We start from the raw sequence: 21,254 nt of genomic DNA, 5'->3' as shown, positions 1-21,254 counted from the left end.
TAGGGAGGGGAGAGACACGCGAGATGCCATAGCACTAATGAGATCACTAATCGAAAGGAATACATTATGCAATCAGGACTTATTTGCTTGTTTCGTAGAGTTCGGAAAGGCGTTAGATAGAGTGAATTGGGAAAAACTAATGAGCATATAGCAGGAAATAGGAATGAATTGGAGGGATAGGAGACTAATCCGCAACCTGTATAATATATGTCTCAGACTGATCAGTTGCGAGTGGGGAACGGAGAGTTCGGATGGGTAGTTTAGGAAGAGGCATAAGGCAGTATTTCCCATGATCACCGGTGCTGTTCTACATACGAGGCCGATTCGAAAAGTAAGGTCTCCCATTTTTTCAATGAAAAGTCAAATTTATTCTCAACGTTGTGTGCATCGTAGGAAAGGATGAGCATTTGGCTATTTTTCTACACAGTCGCCTGGACGATCAATCACTTTTTGCATCCTTGTAAGAAGCTTTTTAATCCCGGGGTCGTACCTTTCTCCCGTCGCATCGCGAAGCCAACTGACGACTGCTTCTTGCAAATCCTCGTCTGACTTGAATTTCTGTCCTCCAAGGTGTCTTTTGAAAGCGGAAAACAAGTGGTAGTTACTCGGGGCAACGTCCGGGCTGTAAGGAGGGTGGTCGATGATATCCCAACCTAATTCATTGAGTAGGGTGGTCGTTTGATGTGACACATGTGGACGTGCATTGTCACGATGCAAAAACACTCCTTTGGTGAGACACCTTGTTGCAACCGAGGACCATAGACACAATATTGTGCTCGAAGAAGTAGCCACTCTGTTCATTAAGGCCTTCCTTTATCTCATGAAAGGTAATTCTCCGGTTATTGCGTACCATCTCGTCGATTGGAGCCACAGTTGATTCCGGCAAACTAGGACGCCCCGACCGCTGCTCATCGTGGACGTTTTCCCGGCCATCAAAAAACTCCCTGCACCACTTCCGCACGTTATTGATGTCCATACACTTCTCACTGCACACTTCCACTAAATGGCGATGAATTTATATCGGAGAAGCAGTCTTCAGTTGGATTCGCGACGCGGCGGGAGAAAGGTACGACGTCGGTATTAAAAAGCTGCTTACAAGGATGCAAAAAGTGATTGATCGTCAAGGCAACCATGTAGAAAAATAGCTAAATGCTCAACCTTTCCAACGATGTTCGCAAAGTTGAAAAGAAATTTGATTTTGTCATGAAAAAAAATAGAAGGCCTTAATTTAAAAAAAATTGAAATTAATTTAATTAATTGAAAAAAATTAAATTAATTGAAAAATAATAGAATCGCCCTCGTATGTATACTGCATATGTGTAGGAGCTGATTACAGAGGCATGGGAAGAACTGTAGGTAGGAATGTAAGTGATAGAAGTGAAAGTGAGGGTAATTCGTAAAATCAGTTAGGTTTCCTGATGGCCAAGCTCTAATTTAACAGTCTGCCAAGGGGTTGCAAACATTGCTGAGTGAATTGGAAATTTAGTGCAATAGATATGGGATGAGAATCAATATTAATAAAACAAAGGTTATGCGATTTTTCAGAAAGGAAAAGGCTAGGCTAAACATTGAAATAGAAGGGCAAAAACTAGAGCAAGTAGAACAGTTTACGTATCTCGGAAATGTTTTGGACCAATACGGTCAAAGTAGTAAGGACGTAAGGAGAAGAATTGCGCTAGGCAAAGAGGCTTTCACAAGGAGGGAGCTGATGGCTCGGACGTTGAGTAAGGATATTAAGAAAAGGCTCGATAAAACTTTGATATGGAGCGTAGTTACCTGTATGTGCGGGCGGAAACATGATAACTGAAGCAGGAGGATAGACGTAGATTGGAGGCTTTTGAAATCTGGGTGTATACAAGGATGCAGAAGGTTAAAAATGGTCCGAAAGGAAAAAAAATGAGGAAGTACTAGGTATGGTGGGCGAGGAGAGGGGATTGTGGGAAGAAAAAGAGGCAGGAAAAATGGATAAAAGCATATTGATCGGCAATAGGGTGTTGAAGATTGCAATAGAGTGGCAGGCAAACGAGGAAAGGGTAGGAATAGGATAGGGTTGTTGGACGGGATGAAGGGAGGGTGGAAGTACACGGAGATGAAGAGGGACTTAATGCAGAGTAGGATGTTGTATTGTGTTTTTTACGAGATAGTTATTTGGTAGTTGTATCAATCCAAAACCTACCTTAACCGGTAGATTAACTTAAAAAAATACCTAAAACGCGAACCTGGTGATATATGTGTCCAAAAACCTTTGTCACATTTGAATAGGAAATGCGCATGGCACTTAAGACCTTCCTCTAATTGTTTAGTGGAAAGAGTTGGCTCTGAATCTTATCAAATTAAAAATCTAAAATTGGAATCCAACGAGTCCGCATATTTAGCCTTGTAGACTTGGGAAGGACTTTTAGTATGAGCTTGGAAAAACAATTGTTTGAGTGAAAAGGGTGGGACGGGAATGTGAGCGCTGAGAGAGAGGATAGGGAAAACAAATATGATGATAATAAAAAATTAGGTACGTATCCTTTTGAAGAGGCACTTTTGGGAGATATGGTCGCAAGTGGTATGAAAGAATGCGGGGGGGGTAAGAAGGTTAGAAAAAATATTATGCAATCAAGGCAATTAAAGACTCATGGGATACCGAGAGAAGGGTTTTAGGGTACGTATCAAGAAGGTCGTATCGAGGATGCCTCATAGGTTGGTGGGTCTCTTATAGGCTATGGTAGATATTGGCTTAAGAAATAGTAAGTTTTATAATTCTTCAAAGTTAACTTGGGTTGGATTCCGAAGGAATTGTAATATTCTGGTGCAATATCTCGAACATAATATGCTTCCTAATTTTTTGACCAAACGGCTTTTATTAAAAGAAAATATTTTACTGTCTCTCTCTCTCTCTCTCAATTAGCACAGTCTATATAGATAGAGAAGAAATTCAGATGATGGACGTTCGGCGCTAGAATAGAGACCGAACTTACGTGTGATGGCTATGCATAGTAACGTGAACTCGGTAATAACTATTAAATCTTTGTAATCGACATTTAGTGGGACTGAAACTCACCTAATGGGGACTGAAACTATAACTAATTGGGTTGAATAAATCATCGGTGCCTAACGGAAGACGATGACATGAATGGCTGGTTGTAGTGGTCGAATAAAGTGGACTTCCAATGTATTCACATGCTACACGATTCAGTATATTTACCTCGTCTTGCGTAATCATTATAATTGATGGTCATTGGATTTTTGTGTGTGTGATGTTGTTTTTTGGCTCTTGGCGTAATTAAATATATATCAATTTATTAGGTTAATAAAGGTCTAATAATTAATTTTCGTGGAAGTTAATTTCTTTCACTATATCAATTTTGAATGACTCCTATGAAATATTCGAAGTAGAAGTATTCAGTAAATCTAATTATGCATCAGAATCATGGGTTGTTAGTACTTTTTATGAACATTGATCTCATGCAGTGCAGTTTTATCGGATAACTAGATAATATTCTTTTTAGATAGTCTAATATTACGTCAGAACTTAAGCATCACGAGTAAAACATGAAGCTGGAGATTATGAATTAAGTCCGTTATCTTCTTAATCATGGAACTGCGTGTTATTTCAACCAATTTGAGGGTATATTTCGGTAGGATTAACAACTTGTTTGAAGCTTAATTTAAAGAGGCCTTAATTGTTTAACGCCAAATAACAATGTTCATGGGGTAGGGAAAAAAAGAGGCTATTCGCGTTGGAAAATGCAAAAAAATAGTCTGTACGTGCATTTGTTATGGGTTTCAGTCGTTTTTTCCGTATTTTTAAGTGCCAGGTACTTCTGGCCCTGGGCACTTAAATGCCGGAAACTGTTTTAAGAGCTGAAGATTCGTCTGAGCGTTCATTAAAAATGCGCGTAGAAAGAAAGAGCACCGTATACGAGAGTGGTGCTTACCTGCAGCCTCAATTCTTCCCTGAAATTTTCCTTGTCGTTTCGATCAGTTTTTTAGTAAAAGATTTAGATATTTATATGACTAACCCACAATTTTGAATTCATTTTGTTCATTACTCCCTCCGTTTCTCTGTTCTGAAGGATGATTCGCGTAGATAACTTTGAGAGTACGAGCGTTGACTCCCGCGAGCTCAAATACTTTAACCTTAATTTTGGAAGTCACATTTCTTGCCAACTGGTGAAGTAAGAATTAGATTCTTCGGACCGTATTAGATAAATAAAGAATTTGTTCTTAAAGGAACTAATTTGATCTTTGACCAAATAGTTCTACGATGATTTTACCGTGAGGAATGCGTTATCATTTTTTTTTAAATTGGCAATGGTAGACCACTCATCATAATTGCGTTTTCCTTATATCATTGGCCGCTATGCCGGAAGGCGTTTCTCTCTCCTGTTCAAGAGGGTGTTTGGAGCACGTGCGGACATTCCTTCCCTTCGTCTTGAGTGGAAGGACCTCTCCGTTATACCCTCACGCTTTTATTCTATCTATTTGATCATCGTGCTACTACCAAAATTCTCCAGACACATTACTCTTTGTAGTCGTTTGTGCGCGTAAAAACTGTTACTAATTTGAGGCGCCATACTTCATGTGTTGTGGCTCTCTTCTATATTTTGCCCTGTTGGATTTCTCTGTGCTTATTTTTAAATATGTTTGTGTTTATCTGCAGCCATCGTTAAAAGTCTGTGGTATATTTCGTCTCATTAAATCCTGCGTAATGTTTCCATGCTGTTGTCTCCAGGTAATGTAAATTTACTACCATCCAAATGATGCCAAATGCGTCCGAGAGTCATTACCAACTTTTCAAGGCTTTTATGATTATATGGATCACATGCTGTTCTGGACCATTTTGATCACTATTTAGTGACAAATTTCCCTTCACAAAGAAGCAGTCCTCTAAAGACAAGAGCATAAAAAATTCTCTTCCGTTCTGGTATTTGGCAGGCATTCGCTTCGTAACGGTTGCTAAAAAAAGCCAGGGTTGGTGCGTCACGCTCGCGGAAATCGTATCATGCTATGGCAGAGGAACAATCGTGTCATGTCTGGTTGTTGGGCACTTACATCGTTGAGTGCCCGTCTAAAGGTTCTTCTGTTGCACCCGAGTTTATTCTCCTTTGTTGTCACAGCGTATCTGTAACATTTACTGTGCGTGTGTATCAAACCGAATTTCAATTTGTGGTAATCTTTTGAAATGGTAAATAATACTTGTGTGGAAAAGAAGCCATTTTCTAACTACTAATTTTTTAAATAGAAAGAGAAAGCTTATCAAACAGCATTCACGTATTAGAGACTGTAAATTTGGGAATACATTTAAGGTGGCTGAGTTTGACGGTCTCTCGTGTTTTTTGATCCATAAATGACTTATTGAAAAATTTAATTTTCAAGATCTTTTAAGCAATATTCAAAAAAGTGTCTTTATTTTGGAAAAATGTTTACAATGTAAATGTTTATGAACATTTTAAACAGCGTTGTTTGCTGATTGCTAGAGCATATCGAAATTTAATGTCGATGAAGGCACCATCTACCCCAGATGGAAAAGCGTTTTCCTTGTTAAAAATGGGTCTGAACTCTTATTTTATGCTTCATCAGGCAAATTTTATGTTCAGAAATACTTATAATTTCTCAGATCAGCTATATAGCACAGCATAAGTTCGCTAAGGGTATATCGTTGGCAACTATGGAAAATATTCTGCGGATAATGTCTGCATATTAGGTTATATCTGAGAATTTTTAATAATCATTATTACAAAACTTCTCCTGTTATGCCCTTCAATTGCCTTTTCCTCCATTTTGTACTCGTAATTGGTCTTACGTATGTTTTTTCTGTTTTTAATGATTACTTAACATCATCTGATAAGTAATGTAGGAAATGCATTTAGAAGGGAATTAGAATTCACACGGAATATTTACTATTATTTGAGGTTACTTATATTTTCTAAATCCTTTTTTATTACCTCCTTGTTGCCGGTACATTGTCGGCAGCATGGAATTCATTCCATGGTTATCATTATGGACATGCTAAGGAAATTGAGGGATAGCGTAAGGTAAAAATAACCATTTGGCTGACCTCAGAAAAGAAACGGATTCGAGGTTGGAAGGAATAGTTGGGGATAGGACGGTATGGAATAAAAGTAGCGCTCTTCCTTTGGGTTGAGGACGGAAGAGGTTTGGCTCTGTCAAGAGACGGCTCCTATGAATGGAAAGTTGTGGGTGTTGCCGAGAGGGGGGTCCGGATTTTGGTTTGCTCGGAGATCCGAGGAGTAGAGTGAGAAGAAGGAGCTCTCGCTCCAAGAAGATGTTAGAATAAATTGGAGTGAAACATTCAGGGACTTGGTTATATCTGAATAACGGTGGCCATTTTTTTCCATTTATTCCTCGGTTCATCTATTCGTTATTAGGATTATCTGAATTCTATGGTTTTTTCTTCAGTGAATTTTCGTATTCATTCAATTGATGTTTATATGCGTTCTGAACGATCTTGTTTCAATTATATTATTATGGTATAATTATATGTTTAGCCAGTATTTCAGTGGATATGTTTTGTCTACATTATCTTGTGAAAGTATCGTAAATTATTTTTTGAATACATTTTAGCAATTATGTCTTGAAGGTACAGTTTCTAGTTATGTATGGAAAATTATGCACAAATGTATTTTTAAGACTTCACTTGCTCTCAGTGTGACTGGAGATATCATGAATAGTATTTCTTGAAGTGGGCTAATGATTATTCAAGGTATTTGTGTTTTCAATCCAACGGGATTTACCGTGCTGTCAGCGACGTTTCAATTATTGGTAATTTTTATTTAGATTAATAGTAAAAAATGCTTTAAAAATCACATGATCGATGTAAAATCCAATTTAAGTCTCATAATCAATAATAATAAGTCATTTCCTCTACTCGACAAAATCCAGCTAGCATTCATATAAAGGTCTATGATGATCTCATTTCCATTCGAATCTGTCATTACCCTTATTGTTGCAAAGTTTTCAGCATGTTCCTGTATCTTAAGCTAGTGGAATCTTTTTGTGCATATTATGCATATTTCCGTCGACTTGTGAATAATATTACACATACATGATGATGACTGGATATCATAGTACTTCTTTTTAAGTTAAAATTAAAGAAACACTTTGCTAGATGTTTTAAGCTTGTAATTGCGACTTTGTTATGAGTGAAACGTAAATTTCTACAAATATTATTTGCTCTTGATATTGAATTAGGTACGTTCCATCCTCGAAAGTATACTTATGCACCCTACATCTTACTGAGTTCAGAATGATTTATGGATGGTAACTAGGAGATGATATGATCTGTTTGTGGCTATCCGACATTATCTCGGAATCAGTTTTTAGTGGAGTCTTTTGAATTTAATTTTTTTCTGTTCGAATTATCAATGATGTAAATCAGGTGACGCCATTGTGGCATATTTCTCCAAGGGGTAGGATAATCGCAGTTGAAAGACTTGTAGCGTAAAGGGTTGAGTAATCTGTGGTTGCTCGAACAGGATATAAGAGGGAAGGCTGGGGTAGTTGGGAGGTCGGTTGGGAGCTTTGGGGGAGTGTGGTTAGGTATAAAGAAATCGCGAGGTAGGCGTGTCGGGAAGGTTTGTTCTCCTTCCTTTGCTCGCTCTCTCCCTTCCATCCCCAAACCTCCACAATTCCTTCCTCCACACGCCCGCATCCTGTCCCTTCCACTCCCACACTCCCTCGATCTCTTCTCTCCCGGGAGAGCGCACGCCCCCGCCGGAGAGAGAGAGCGGAAGAAAACTCTGCGAACAAACTCTCATCCTGCTGTCCCCATATCTCCCGAGGCCTCTTTTCCCTCCATGATTTATAATGCACGCGTGTGGGATGGCCAAAGGGGGCTCTCCCTCGTTCATATGGCCGCATACTTCCACCCACCCACCCGCGCAAACACGCACACACACATGCTGCCCTCTCGTTCCCTTCCTCCTCTTTCTCTCCATCGGTGCGAAGAAGAAGGGATAAAAGATGGGCGAGATGGATGATAGGAGGAAGGGGATGAGGTTAGAAAGGTGAATGGAGGAAGGGATGAGTGGGAAATGGGTGACTGAGAATGAGAGAAAGAGGGAGACGGGAGCGTGGGAGTGAGATGATGGTTGAGCCCGGAAAATGTGGGAGGTATAAAGACAGGTATACATATTCAAGAAATTACCCACCTGCTCGTCTTACTTTGCTGATAGAACAGGTCTTAAAAGCATTAAAATCATGCTGTGAAATCACCTGCTAAATAAGAGTTTCATATCGAAGAAGGGCAGAAAATGTGATATATAGAAATAATATTCTTTAATTAGCATATTATATGGACTCAGTGATACTGGAGAATGGTGATACGTTAGGTTAGGATCATACTTACTCAAAACCGTTTTTGCCATGGGGTGTTTAGGGTTTGATAAGTGATAATTATCACAGTTGTGCCATTTGTTTATCGACTTCGGAAGGATTTATCACTCAAATTTACGTATGTACCTCGTATGTTACCTCGTTGTATGGCCAACATGGGATATGATAAGATAGGCGGGTTTTTAATGGCCAAATATCTTCGATACCAATATGATACCCTTCCAAGTACCAATTGATCCTGATTATTATTCAGAATCAATCAATCAGGGTAGTTGATGAGCTAAAGCTTATTTTATTGGTACGTGCAGTGTTTGAGATTATTGCTATTGATTTGAATTATGTTGGTAAATCGACACAATGGAACGAACGCCGTGAATAATTACTTGAAATATCAAAATAGAAAGCATAAAATAATATCTATTCATGGAAATTTTTACAATTTAATAAAAACTTACTTTACCACGAGTTAAATAAATATTTAAATGAAGTACAAATGTACGATGCTCCTGGTGAACAAAAATGTCTCTTAGCACGTTGCCATATACAGATTGACACGGCTACGTTTGAAAATTTTGCTAAGATTCATCTTGAAACGCACTCCAACTTTTGAAAACCATATTGCTAAACATATGCGTAACAGTTTAATTGCCTAAAACATTTTTGCGTAGAATACTCTCTAGGAACGTGGAAGCAATTATGCTGTAAGGAGGTCACTACTAGGCTGATGTTCGTTAGCTTTAGCGGGGCCTACTATGGTTGAGATATAGCGTTACTCTCGTGCGCGCCTTGCTTCTTTTGTATAAATAGACCGTTTAAAGGATCCCTTGGATACAATTGGCACCATGTGACGAATCCTACAGTGCTTTATACGAGGCCACAAATATTTTTAATTGGGATGGGCTGTTAAATTGGAAGTTAATGTGAATTCTCGAGATCGTAGCCATAATTTTCCCTAGAGATTGCGATTCCCTCGCTTCTAGAGCCGTCTGTAGAAGAAGTGATGCCTGTGACCGCTTCGTAGACTCTGTTGAGTCTCCTAAAAATTCCACCGGCTCGGGGAGAGTGGGAGTAGCTAACGCGTTGGAGGGGAGAGGTTGGAGAATATCCACGTACCTGAAGGGTGGCCATGGGAAGGGTGAATGGGAGCGAGGGGGGTAGTAAGTGGGGGGCTGACTAGGAGGAGGAGGCAGACTGGTTGGGGGAGAAAGGAGAGGGGAGGCGGAGGATGTGTGGCGGCGAACATAAATACATCCACGCGTTATTTAAAGCCGTTCTGAGAGTGGCGTTTGAAGGGCGGGCGTAGAACCTCTCCTGTCCTGTCTTCCCCCTCTAATTTCCCCACTCCCATCTCTCCCCCGAGTCTCTGCCGGGACCGGCGGAGGAGAAAGATGGTGAATTAGCGGCGCCACGGCCACACGTTGTGAAATTTCTGAAGTGGTGAAGCCACGGGCTTGAATTTATGAACGCGAGATGGGGAATTTTCAGAGTTCTCCCGTGTTTCACTAATTCGAGGAAAATCGAAAATTTGAATCGGCATTCGGGTCACGGTCTTTTACATCCACCATTTTGAAGACAAAGTCGAATCACACCTCTAAATATTACAGATAATAGAATTGTTTCTCTGAATTTTCATTGTTTGAAAGCAGGACACATATTTTAAAGTAGAAAGCTATAATAAGCGTACCCACTTCACTAAAACTTGCGAATGGCTCCGTCATCGCTTCCGCAGTCATGTCTCTAAACCAACGCCATATTTTGGCCATAGAAGTCCAAAGAAAGGTGTTTAGTTTTTATTTCATTGATGAAATCAGTGTTGCATGGTTGAGGATCGTATCCTCATGTCTGATTTAAGTTTTCACTGGTACTAAGTACGCCACAGGTTAGGTGTAAGCTCCCTTGTAACCTTTGTCCTCGAGCATTTAAGGCGAAGGGTGCATGAATGTCTGGATATGAAAAGAAAATTGTCGCTTGAACCTAAAAAAGGTGACACCTTCGGGTTAAGTTCATTCTAATCTGTAAAAATGGCACACTTACACTGAAGTGACGACTAATTTTGGCTGCTCTAGTTTAAGAATGTGTTGTCATAGAAAGTGAGGGATAGAAATATATTGAAAAAATGATTTTGCTCTCTTTCCCTGACAGTGCTTCGGTTTTTTAAACTCATGATTTTATGGGCCCTAATTTCACTTATAAATTATTGTCAATGTACTAAGTTGTTAAGAAGGATGACAATAGTTTACGAAATAAATCACCTAACGTTTGGTGAATTTAAATATCCAATAAATGTTGTAGATAGCCACTTGGTTTTAAAGATAGATAATTTTATTATCCTTAGCAATGAACTAAGAAGTCAAGGGGTAAGATAATTGGTTTCATCATAAGATCCTCTCAACAATTTAGCTATCAAGCTTTTCGCTGACAAAAGCCTTCATGTATTGCGTTCTCTATTTACCAGAGAATGTTGCCCATCTGCTACGTATTCATCACTAATGTCATTAAAAATTAGCTAATAATGAGCCTATGTTTTCGTAGTTTATCAAATTTTCTTTCCATGAGTTATTCATAGCGTTTCTTTCCACTTAACCTGAGGGAGTTATAAGTATGCATGTATGTATATATATGTATATATATTTTTTTTTCTGTGAGCAGAATATAATGCCTGATGATTAGCTCCAGCTTGTAGTGCTTAACCGTCCGTCAATAAATGTGGCAGTGCAGGACCTGCGGCGGAAATGGATTACGGATGTTCTGTGAATTGTAGGGAACGAGGATAAATTAGAAAAAATTCCTTCCTTAATCAAGAGCAAGCAGGGAGATGGATCAAATAAAAAAGCCCCGTTTACGTTTTTGTTTTAAATCGGTAAAAAATACCTTTTTATTACCTCAGTAAACCATGTATTATTCCCCCTCTTCAAGGCTACTTTTGTTTTTAGCGAATTAAAGTCACTCCGCCAGGTCGAATCGAGAGAGATGCCTAAAGAGACGGGGAGTGGTAAGGAGAGTAGGCTGGTAGGTGTTTCGGTAGGCTGGAGGAGGGAGAGGAGGAGAAGAGAGTAATTTGGGATATTTTGGCCGTAAAATGAGAGTCGTAGTGCACGGAAGAAGAGGCGGAGACGTGGAGAGTATGGGGGTGCGGAGAGGAGAGTGTTTTTTTTCCTTCTTCCTCTTTGCTCAGGGAGAGGGTTGGGAGGTCGGACGAAACCACCCCCGCCCTGTTTCTATGGCGCACACAAAAGGCGTTTCTGAACGAGGCATAAAGTGATATCAACGGTGTTTAGGAGAGGTCGAGGGAGGGATGGGGTAGTTTGTAAGGTAAGGGAAGGGCATGATGGAAGGGGTTGGGTGCGAGGGGATGGATTGGAAGTATAATGGTGGGAGAAAAAACAGGGACTCCTGCCTGCTTACAGTCGGGAGTGGGAAAAGTACTATGGGTGGGAAAAATAAAGAGTCATTTCCTCACTTTACCGCTTACTCCCCCTCTCCGCCCTCGCTCCCCAACTCTTCTCTTCCGCTCCTGCGATTCTCGACATTTTTCTCGACTCTAGCATTTCTCTCCTTTCGCAGTGCGGAGGCAGTGCGCCGGACTTAATGCGTTACTAGTGATGAGTTATACATATACGAGGCATGTTAAATAAACAACGGGAATTGGAGTAATTGGGAAATAATTTTATTTATTCGTCGTTATCGATGTAATCTTCTTTCCTATTAAATATTATACTCTTATATCAGCGCTTTTTCCAACCCCTCGAAACACTTTTGGAGCTCGATCTATGTTATGGCCTTTAGCTCTCACAGCGATGTGTTTTTAATCTCATCTATGGTTGCAAAACGACAACCTTTTAAGGTTCTCTTTATTTTTGGGTGCAGGGAAAAATCAAAGGGGATCCATTTCTGGCGAATGTGGAGGTTGGGACATTATTATAGTACTGTTTTTGCCTAAAAACACGAATAATTTGTGTGCTCTCTATTGATAGTTTGATCTTGTAGCAAAACCCACTATGCGAAATTGCAAAATTGCCGTCACTTTTTGAACACAGCTCACATATATGAATATCAATTCAAAGGGTTACATACCTCTTGCAAAACATGTATCGCTTGTTACTTTCCTTCCAAGTTCTTCCTTACCCTTCTCTCCCGCGAAACGCCAACATAATATCAAATGCTAATTTAAAAATTAGATAATGCTCGAGTGACAAATTAAATGAAATTCAGTTTACAATTTTACACTGGTAAAATAACCGTCAATTTTAAGAAAATTGTTTTTAATTCGCCAACCATTCTTCGGTCTTGCGAAAGCAAGGGGTTATAAACGAAGCTGTATTAAAGGAGCATTTCGATAAGCTGCCCTCATTGATCGACTTTGATGAGAGTATAACAGTGTCCAAAATGAGTGATATACAGTAGTGCTTCAGGTGTACAGGTAACCTTTTTTTCTGCTTTAAAACCAAGTCCTCGCCTCATTTCTAAGAGTTGGACAGAAGCACTGGATCTGAGCCTTGCGTGAGTAGGAAAATAGGCTGCATGCATGGATGCACCTTTTCTGGTTCGTTCTTCGCTAGTTACACATAAGCTTGAATAGAAGAAGAATACTTGACTGTTCGGACAGCCATGTAGTTAAGTAGCCGTGACTTTTCCTAGCGTCCTAAACGCCAAAAAAACAATAAAATAATAATACAGATGAAACATATTAAACGTATCAATAACGTAGGAATAAGTTATACTTATTCCTACGTAGGAATAAGTTATACTTAGTCCTACGTAGTTAATTCATGAGGTACTAAAGTCCAAATGACGATTTGTTGTAGAGGATCTCATATTGGTAGCTTGGCCGTAATTGCAGTTCCCATGGGAATATTTATTTATTTATATCTATATTTAGCAATCTGGTCATTTTTAAGCGCGTTTCTTGTTCGTTATGATGTGCCATGTACCTCAAATGGAAAAATATATGATATACGTTTAAAATGATCTCTGCATGATGATCATAATCAAAGAAAAAGTCCATGGGAATGAGACAAAATTAGGCGCGCTTAGTTACGGGGTAATCGCAGGGTATAATATATATTCCTGCAAGAAATAGATTTCCCTTTTTCACCTTCAAAATGTTTTACATTTCTTTCTCAGAATATGCTTGAATGTTATTCATATATAGTCTGATCGTGGATATTGAAATCCCGATAAATACTAGGTTTCCATTTTTATATGAAAATGTTATTTTACAACCCAAATTTTTCGGACTGGATCATTCAGAGTATTAGTCAATGTGACTATTTAAATTACAGTCGTTATTAAAGAGGGTTTATTTTAGTACTTTTTAATTGCGGGCATAAATCATCCAACACATTTTAATGTTAAGCCTTATGATCCATGTTTAGAAATCATTTAATTATTCACTAGAAATTTAGGAGTGGGCGATAAAAATATGGCAGCCTATTTGTTGTATTTTCGATAGGTTTTGTTAGCGCTAGTACGTTTAAAAGCTAAATGGAAATTTTCCTGACAAAGTAAGCAAATGTTGATGAAAAGTTTACAAATCAATGCGAACTTTAGGATCAATTTAACATCCATTATCATTGGTTTATACGCAGTAATAAATGTTCCGCTGACTGAGTAAAATCACTCCAGGAGAAGTAAAACAGAAGTCGAAGAGGCCAAAGACCAACCGATTCCACGATAACCATATGTAGAGCATTCAGTGAATTTACATTATATTTAAGCAGCAGGAGAAGCTGTATAATGAGGAGACAACCATTCTTCAAATACACCGAACAACTAATTTCAAGTTTTTATTATCCCTGAGGGATAACCTAGCGGCTCTGGTCGATAGTGTTACATGCTACCGATTGTCTCCCTGAAGCTGAAGCTGCGTTTGCTCCAGAGCTCAAAATGGAAATATTGGTGACAACTTGATCCCATACAAACTATATCATCATCCTAACACCTTTGCATCGAAAATTTGGCTAGCCATGACTGTGACTACAAAACATCTGTTAACCAGTCGTAGTTTGTGATTGGGATGTCCATCGCTATAGCAGTGTATGCATAGTTGAAGAATATGGAAAGGATATAAAGATGTCGTCTATGTCAACCGTTTCACTCCAGATCATTTGGCTGCTGAAAATAGAGGAAAAAATCCTCCAAAGGGACTTTTCTTGACGTCTCTAAGACTTAGTAGTCATAGTATTTATTTAGTGTGTGTGTGGAAAGGATTTAGAAGAGAGGGCTTGATGAGGGAAGGGGTGAGTTAAGTGAGGAGGCGAGGAGGTTTGATTACTTGAGGGGGTTTTGTAGGGATGAGGAGAGCAGAGGTCGGGGAGTGGGTATGCCTGAGGTGTTTGGTTCAAGTGACAGAAGGGTAGACTAGAGAGCTCGTGGGTTCGCTTGTGGAAGGGCGTAATGCCGCTTCTGCTCCCGATGTGTTTTGGGGTAGAAATGGTGCGGGTGAGAGAATTTAGGGATCATGGGAAGCATGAAAGGAGGTTTTCAAGGTGGTAGTAATGTTAAATGAATATAGTAGAGATGAAAAAGAAAGGAAAGAAAGAGAGAAGCAGCGACAGGATGGCGGTAATTTGGCGAGGTGGAAGTGTTAAGGAGCGGGGCGTGTACATCATGATCGTGTTGGAGACGGCTCTAGGGAGTGTGTACGCGTGGGTGAGACTGGGTGTGAGTTTTCTCGGTGGTTTCTGGCGAATTGGAGGGCGCCAATGCCGTTAAAAACTCCGGTGTCCCAGCAAGAGCTTCTGTTTTTTCTCCACTGACGATGTGGCGCCGAAAGCTCACCTCCGCGTTTATAAAATATATAGTACTATTTTCATTTATTCCCTGACTCTTTCCAGGAAATGTAATAATTAGATAAGTGCACTTCCAAAATGAGCATCTTAATAATCGCATTTCAGCATAGCCTATCGTTAAGTTCTGGGGTTAACATCTCGTTGACCAGAAATTTAACGTTCTGTTTCTTTGTTTGAAATATTTTTGTAGCCTTTTTTGCCTCTGAGAGCAAATATCGTGTAAGTTACTTAACTCCACGTGCTTTACATCAGTGGCGAACTCATTGGCGGTTATCATTTAATGATCGATCACATTTTAATATTCAAATGCATAAAATACGTGGAAGTATCTGTACAATTCACATTTTTTAATCTCAAATCTTTTCTCCTCGCTCGTTTGACACACACGTATTTTCAAAATTGCCTACTATCAAATATATAACAGTGATTATTTTCCCCGATTAACCGCTCTCTTAGGTTAGGAGTAAGACTGAAGTGTGCCTATTTTATAAAAAGTGACCTTTGTGTGTGAGAAATATGTTTAGAAAAAGTTTCTCATTAATTTATATTTATAAACTTTGTTACGTTTCTATGTAAAGGTAATAAGCCTTCATTATGAAAGTCTAAGTCAATGCTTAAAGGATTGATTTTTATCGTTTCACTGTATGGTACTCTTTGTTGAAGTAATCAATTGATTTGTTTGCCAAATAAACATTAGTGTTCAATATTTCTCTCAGCGATGAAATTCCTGTAGTCTTTGCTCGACGGCTCGAAGAGAAATTGTTATGTTGTATAAGGCACAGTAAAACACCTACACCTGGTTCAAACAGCAATGTATGAAGTTTTCTCTCACTTCTCGGTTACAATTTTTCATTTCACCTTTATTTTCCACCCTGACGTCAAAAAACCGTAAAACTGAAGTATTTCAATGCAAAAACTCCTGGACGTAACTATAACTTGGGCGCACGTTTTATGGCCCGTGGTTACGTTAATGGTTTATCCGTAGATATCCTTGGTGGCATCAATCACCTTTCCTTATTTAATGGGAAATAGTGGAGGGCAGAACAAAAGAAAGAAGGGTGAACTGAGAAAAAATAAGGCTTAGGGTCCAGGGGAGTGGGTGTAGATCCCCTGCTTCATTGCCGGTCGAGGATTGGGCATCGAGTGACGGCTGCAGATGATGGGCGTTAACGACATATGAGAGCGGGCAAGGAGGGGATTAGATGCAGGGGTATGGAGTGAAGGAAGGGGTGTCGTGGAGGAGGGTAGTCAAGGGGGATATTATGATGGATTTTGGATCTTGAGAGGGAGAAGTGGTGTGCAGATGAAAGAGCCGTGGATGATTGACAAGTTGTTAAGGGAGCCAACGAGCCCCAGGAGGCAAAGAAGCAGCTGATGGGGCGTGGGGGCGAGGGATAATAATATTTTGAGGGATTGTCGTGGAGAACCAGGAAAAGGGATGAAAGCGATTGGGTATCATAAGGGTAAGGGTCCAGGTAAAGTAGTGAGTGGATGTCGTTGGCGAATAGAGGACATGCTATCAAAGAAGCTGATATGTTGATATCAACGTCGCCCAAGATTTGGAAATTTTTTGTGGGTAAATATGAGTTTATCCACTTTGAAAGTTTTAAATTACACAATAATTGTCATAAAACTGATATGAAATGTTTCCTTAAAGACTCAAGAAATATGAATGAAAATATGATAAATGCATTATTATCTTCGATCGTTGGATTTTTTTATTACATTCTTTGAATTTATTACGTGAATTGCTCTGTGCAAGAAATGTATTCTGTGAGTGCTATATTTTTCACTGCGCCATTGTTAATGTACTTAAATGAAAATTTGCCCAAATAAATCAGTGTGGCTTGTAAGCGGAAATTATTAGCTTTTGTTGGCATCAGTTTATTAGAAAGTTTTTAATTTTCGGAAACGTGAATTTGTCAGAGTAAACGATAACGCGGTTTGTCGTTATCTCAGTCGATAGACATGTATTGTCAATTCTTATTTAATTTTCATTCATCTATTACATCGAATGTAATAGTGGAATTTTATTAATTTTATTCAAGTAGATGGTTAGTTTTTGACCGTTTAGATAATTTTTAGAAATAATTTAGTCCCACTTTATCTCTTCACGCAGGCCCCGTTGCCTCATCTCTATCCCCTTAACATACGGAAAGACATCTCAGGACGTGCTCTCGAAAGTGCCACCGTCTTACCTCTTCCACCTTCACCTACCGCGAGGCTTCATGAGATTGTCTTACCGCGCCGTCTCCGCGTCAGTTCCTCTCACACCTCCCGTCGCCCGTCACAGCGCATTTCTCTCCTTCGCTTCCCGTCACCCCTTGCCCGAACCAATCTCTCCTTCCCCTCTCTCTTCCCCACTCTCGCGGATCTTCTGCAGCCTTCACAGGATGCTTGCTCGCTGATTCCCCCCTCACATCTACCTACCATTCTTCCAAACTTCTGATTTTATTTTGGTGTATTTTTTCCTTTTGGCATTTTGATGTTGCCACCCTTGTACGTTTCTGACAATCTGGCCTTTAGTTAAACAGTAATGTGCCTTGTTTCGTGTGCAATTAATCCAATTCTGTGGCATGCCATTCTTTCCCTCTCATCTTCTCTTCCTTTATTTCTTAGCGGGCCGAGGATGTTGAATATGCATTAAGTTAATCAAAGCTTAAATGTGCTCCAAGTGATGGTTTATTCAGATAATATTACTATCGACACAAATTTCAAAGGATATATTTTTAGCTCTAGATTGCTCACGTGTGCACATCTCAGTTATGCAAGTGTTTCCAATGCCCATCTTGAATTCAACTCTGATCATTCATAGATCAATTTTCCCAGGATATTTCCCCCTGGCTACTCATGCTCTATTCTTTGGTGCGAGACAAATGTCATATTATGTTTAGTACTTTTCTCCATGCCAACTACCTCATTATACTTGTTTATTTCTATTGAAAATTATTCATTTTGTTACATCGGTTTAGTAATTTGATAATATTCTTTATAATTGCTGAATTTCATGAGAAAGCATTATGAAAAGATTCAAGACGTATCACCTTCGCATAATTTATTTTTTATAATCAATTTCAGTGTGTTTAGGTAAATATGAGGAATAACTTTTTCAGTTTAAAAACTTTTCATTTTAGCTTTCATTTCATTTCTTAAGCTACTGCTTTAAAATGTTATCTCTCTCATATTAGGTAAGATATTATTTTACCCTCGCGACTTCCTTTATCGTATCAGTCATGCCGTATTTTCTAACCCCCGGCTCTTTCCCATGTCTCCCCTCATCGTACTCCATCTCACCTTCCATCTGCTTCCAAATGCAGGAGACACTTTACCTCTCTATCCATCTGAAGAACTCCTCCATGGCATCCTCCTCTGCCAAGGCACTAACCCCAATAATCTACCACAGACATCTACTCGACGTCTAAAACTCTCCATCCCCAATCTTCGTCTCTCCTCTTTCCTCCCCCCTCTATATCTATATTTCATCCCTTCCATCTATACCACCCAATCCTCTCTTCCTCTTTAAATTTTTCTTTCCCTCATCCCTCCACTTGGGTTGTGCTTCCAAGGAATGAACTCCCATCTTTTTATTCCTCCTTCTACTCCTGCCACCAACTCTATTTCTCTTCCTCCTTCTCTCACTCTCTCTCTCTCACCGCCGCACTCCTTCCTCTTTCACTTCGTACACTTCTCCCTTCTCCTTTGTAGAAATTGAGTTACCAAAACACGTAAATGCAATTTGCGGTCCGTGTGCGTGTTTGTGTGTATATATGTGTGGGCGGGGTTGGGAGGGTGCGGAAGGATAAGAAAGAGATAGGGGTGGTAAGAGGTAGAAGGTGAGATGAGACTTTTGGGGAGCAAGGAGGAAAAGCAAGGGCGGGAATGTCGAAAAGCAGTGAGGAACCCGGCGACGGTTGTGGCTCGGAAGGAAGGGAAATTCGAATGGGGTGTTGTACGGTTGGAGGAGGGCAATGTGCGGAATTTTTCAAGAATTTTTTCTTCCGTTTCACAAATGAGGGTTTCGTTGCTTACAGGTGGAGGTATTATATCTATGTGTCCCTGGCAACACCTATTCACCAACTTTGCAAATAGGTCGTTTTCTCTAATAGTATGTTAATCGAAGTTTGATTAATATGTTGTCTTTTTGCAAGGAAAACTATGATAACCCATGAAAAATATTTTGGGCTTGGAATGAGCCACATTGAGTACTATATAACTCAGCGCTTGGAGTCAATTTTTATTCTGTTCCACTTTGGTAATTCGTTACCAAAGTGAAACATGAGACCAAAGTGCGAATATTATCTATGTTAAAGCCCTTGTAATGATCACTATAAAGGTACTATATAGGGGAATTACACAAGGAAAAATTGGTTCAGGTCATTATTATTTGTGGGAGCTATCGACCAATCAGCCGCTTGCTAAATGGGGTAAAGCGAGGGAGATAGAGCAGAGCACCAACAGATTGAGTGTGGGAGAGAGAGAGAGAAAGGGGGGGAAGGGGTGATGCAGGGTGCCACAAGAGGGGAGCGTGTGTTGGGTTTAAGACTCGAGGGGACGGACGCATGGCTTTGACGTGCTCGTGTGCGGAGAGGTGACAGGTGTTGTTTGCCGTTGGGATCATCCCCGTGCGGGCCCTCGTGAGTCCATTCTACGGAAAGGCCGGGCGAAAGGTGTGCACGTGTTTTTCGATCTTGTCATAATTTGTCTTCTCTCCTCTCTTTGGGGGAAGGGAGTACACTTTTGGAACGTGGTCGCACATTTAAATTCCTCGGATGGTAAATAAATGCACACCGTATCTTAAGCATCCGAGCGCCTGGGTGTTGTTCATTTTTGAGTCGAGAATCGGAGAAACTTCTATTTTTAATTTCATCTGCTATTTCACGAGGAGAAATTTGGGGATAGTAAGCATTTATTTACGTATCAAAAAATTTAAAAAAAATGTGAGCTTCCTTTTTTCCTATTCTGCCTTCGTAAATTGGTATAATTCGTTGTCTCAGGCGTGACTTCATGGAATCGACTTAACATAATGAACAAAGTTACAAAGTTTCTCCTTTCATTATGTTCGTAAATTGGAACAATTAATTAACTATGGTAAACAAAATGGCTAAAGAGAAATCTACTTGCGACGCAAGTTTAATCTTGACCCAGTAGTCTTGCGACAGTTTTCCATAATATGCAAATTACTGCGTCAGATGCTTGTAATAGAGACTTGTGTTATCGCGTAATCCAACAGAAATGCAAAGTACCAAAGATACCTCAATTATTCTATCTTATATATTCCTTATTATTTAAAAACCTGACGAAAGGTCAGGGGTCGCAAAGGAAAATACGTACTAATCTAGGAAGTGATTAAATAGTATGCGTTTCGTTGTGTTAATTTATGATAAAAATCTTTGTTGAAAATTAACTCATTTGTAAAAAGAAGTATTTATAATTGAAAGGATGCCTCAGGGGTTAAATTAGTCTCTCGCTTTTTTCTATTTTAATAATTTATTATTGAGTTATAGTTAGTAGCTTATTATGGAATACCTTTTTTTACACAAGTTTTTCATTTTGAAATCTGTCGGCGTCGTTAGCTGTAACACTGGTGTTAGTTCTCGGGAACGGAAGAAAAGATATGTCGAAATTTGATAAGGAAATCCGGCAAAGCAGCAAGCAACTATGTGAATGAACAATTAACAAAAAATGGAAATATTTGCGTCGGTTGAACAGCCTGGGATTTTACCTCCTGAGGCTGAGCGACGTGGACATAGACGGAAGCCAAGAGGGGCCAAGACCTCTTCAGCTTTCAACTCATGCGCATATTCTTGGGGTAATTGAAGCGGAGTGTCGTACATGCCGCACGGTGCGCGACTGGCAAATGACGAGGCTGGTTAGGAGCTGGGTGGTGCAGCGTGTAGAGATGTAGAGAAGAGGATTTCGTATATTACTTAAATTGCAGAAGTTACGCGTGCCACGTCATCGAAATCCATCCCGGGAGTCCTTTTACTTCCCATCGGTATCTTTTTCTTATTGAAGAAATCTATTTCGCGACCCTCGACGGAGGAGTTATTGAGAGGCGTGAAAGAAGTGCTAGCGCGTATCTATGGCAACAGCAATGGAAAGGAACGAGTTACGACG

The 21,254-nt window shown here is 39.7% G+C and overlaps 1 protein-coding gene across 6 annotated transcripts in view; it reads left to right on the top strand.

The window, feature by feature from the left end:
- The window catches only part of Rbp6 (RNA-binding protein 6), a 1,159,807-nt gene that overhangs the window by 517,672 nt on the left and 620,881 nt on the right, over window positions 1-21,254 (top strand). The window lies entirely within an intron of this gene.

Source organism: Hetaerina americana, unplaced genomic scaffold (genome assembly GCF_022747635.1).
Source record: "Hetaerina americana unplaced genomic scaffold, ioHetAmer1.1.p SCAF_3, whole genome shotgun sequence".
Lineage (NCBI taxonomy): Eukaryota > Metazoa > Arthropoda > Insecta > Odonata > Calopterygidae > Hetaerina > Hetaerina americana.
Note: the sequence above shows the minus strand (reverse complement) of the source record. Positions and strands in the feature narration are given on the sequence as shown.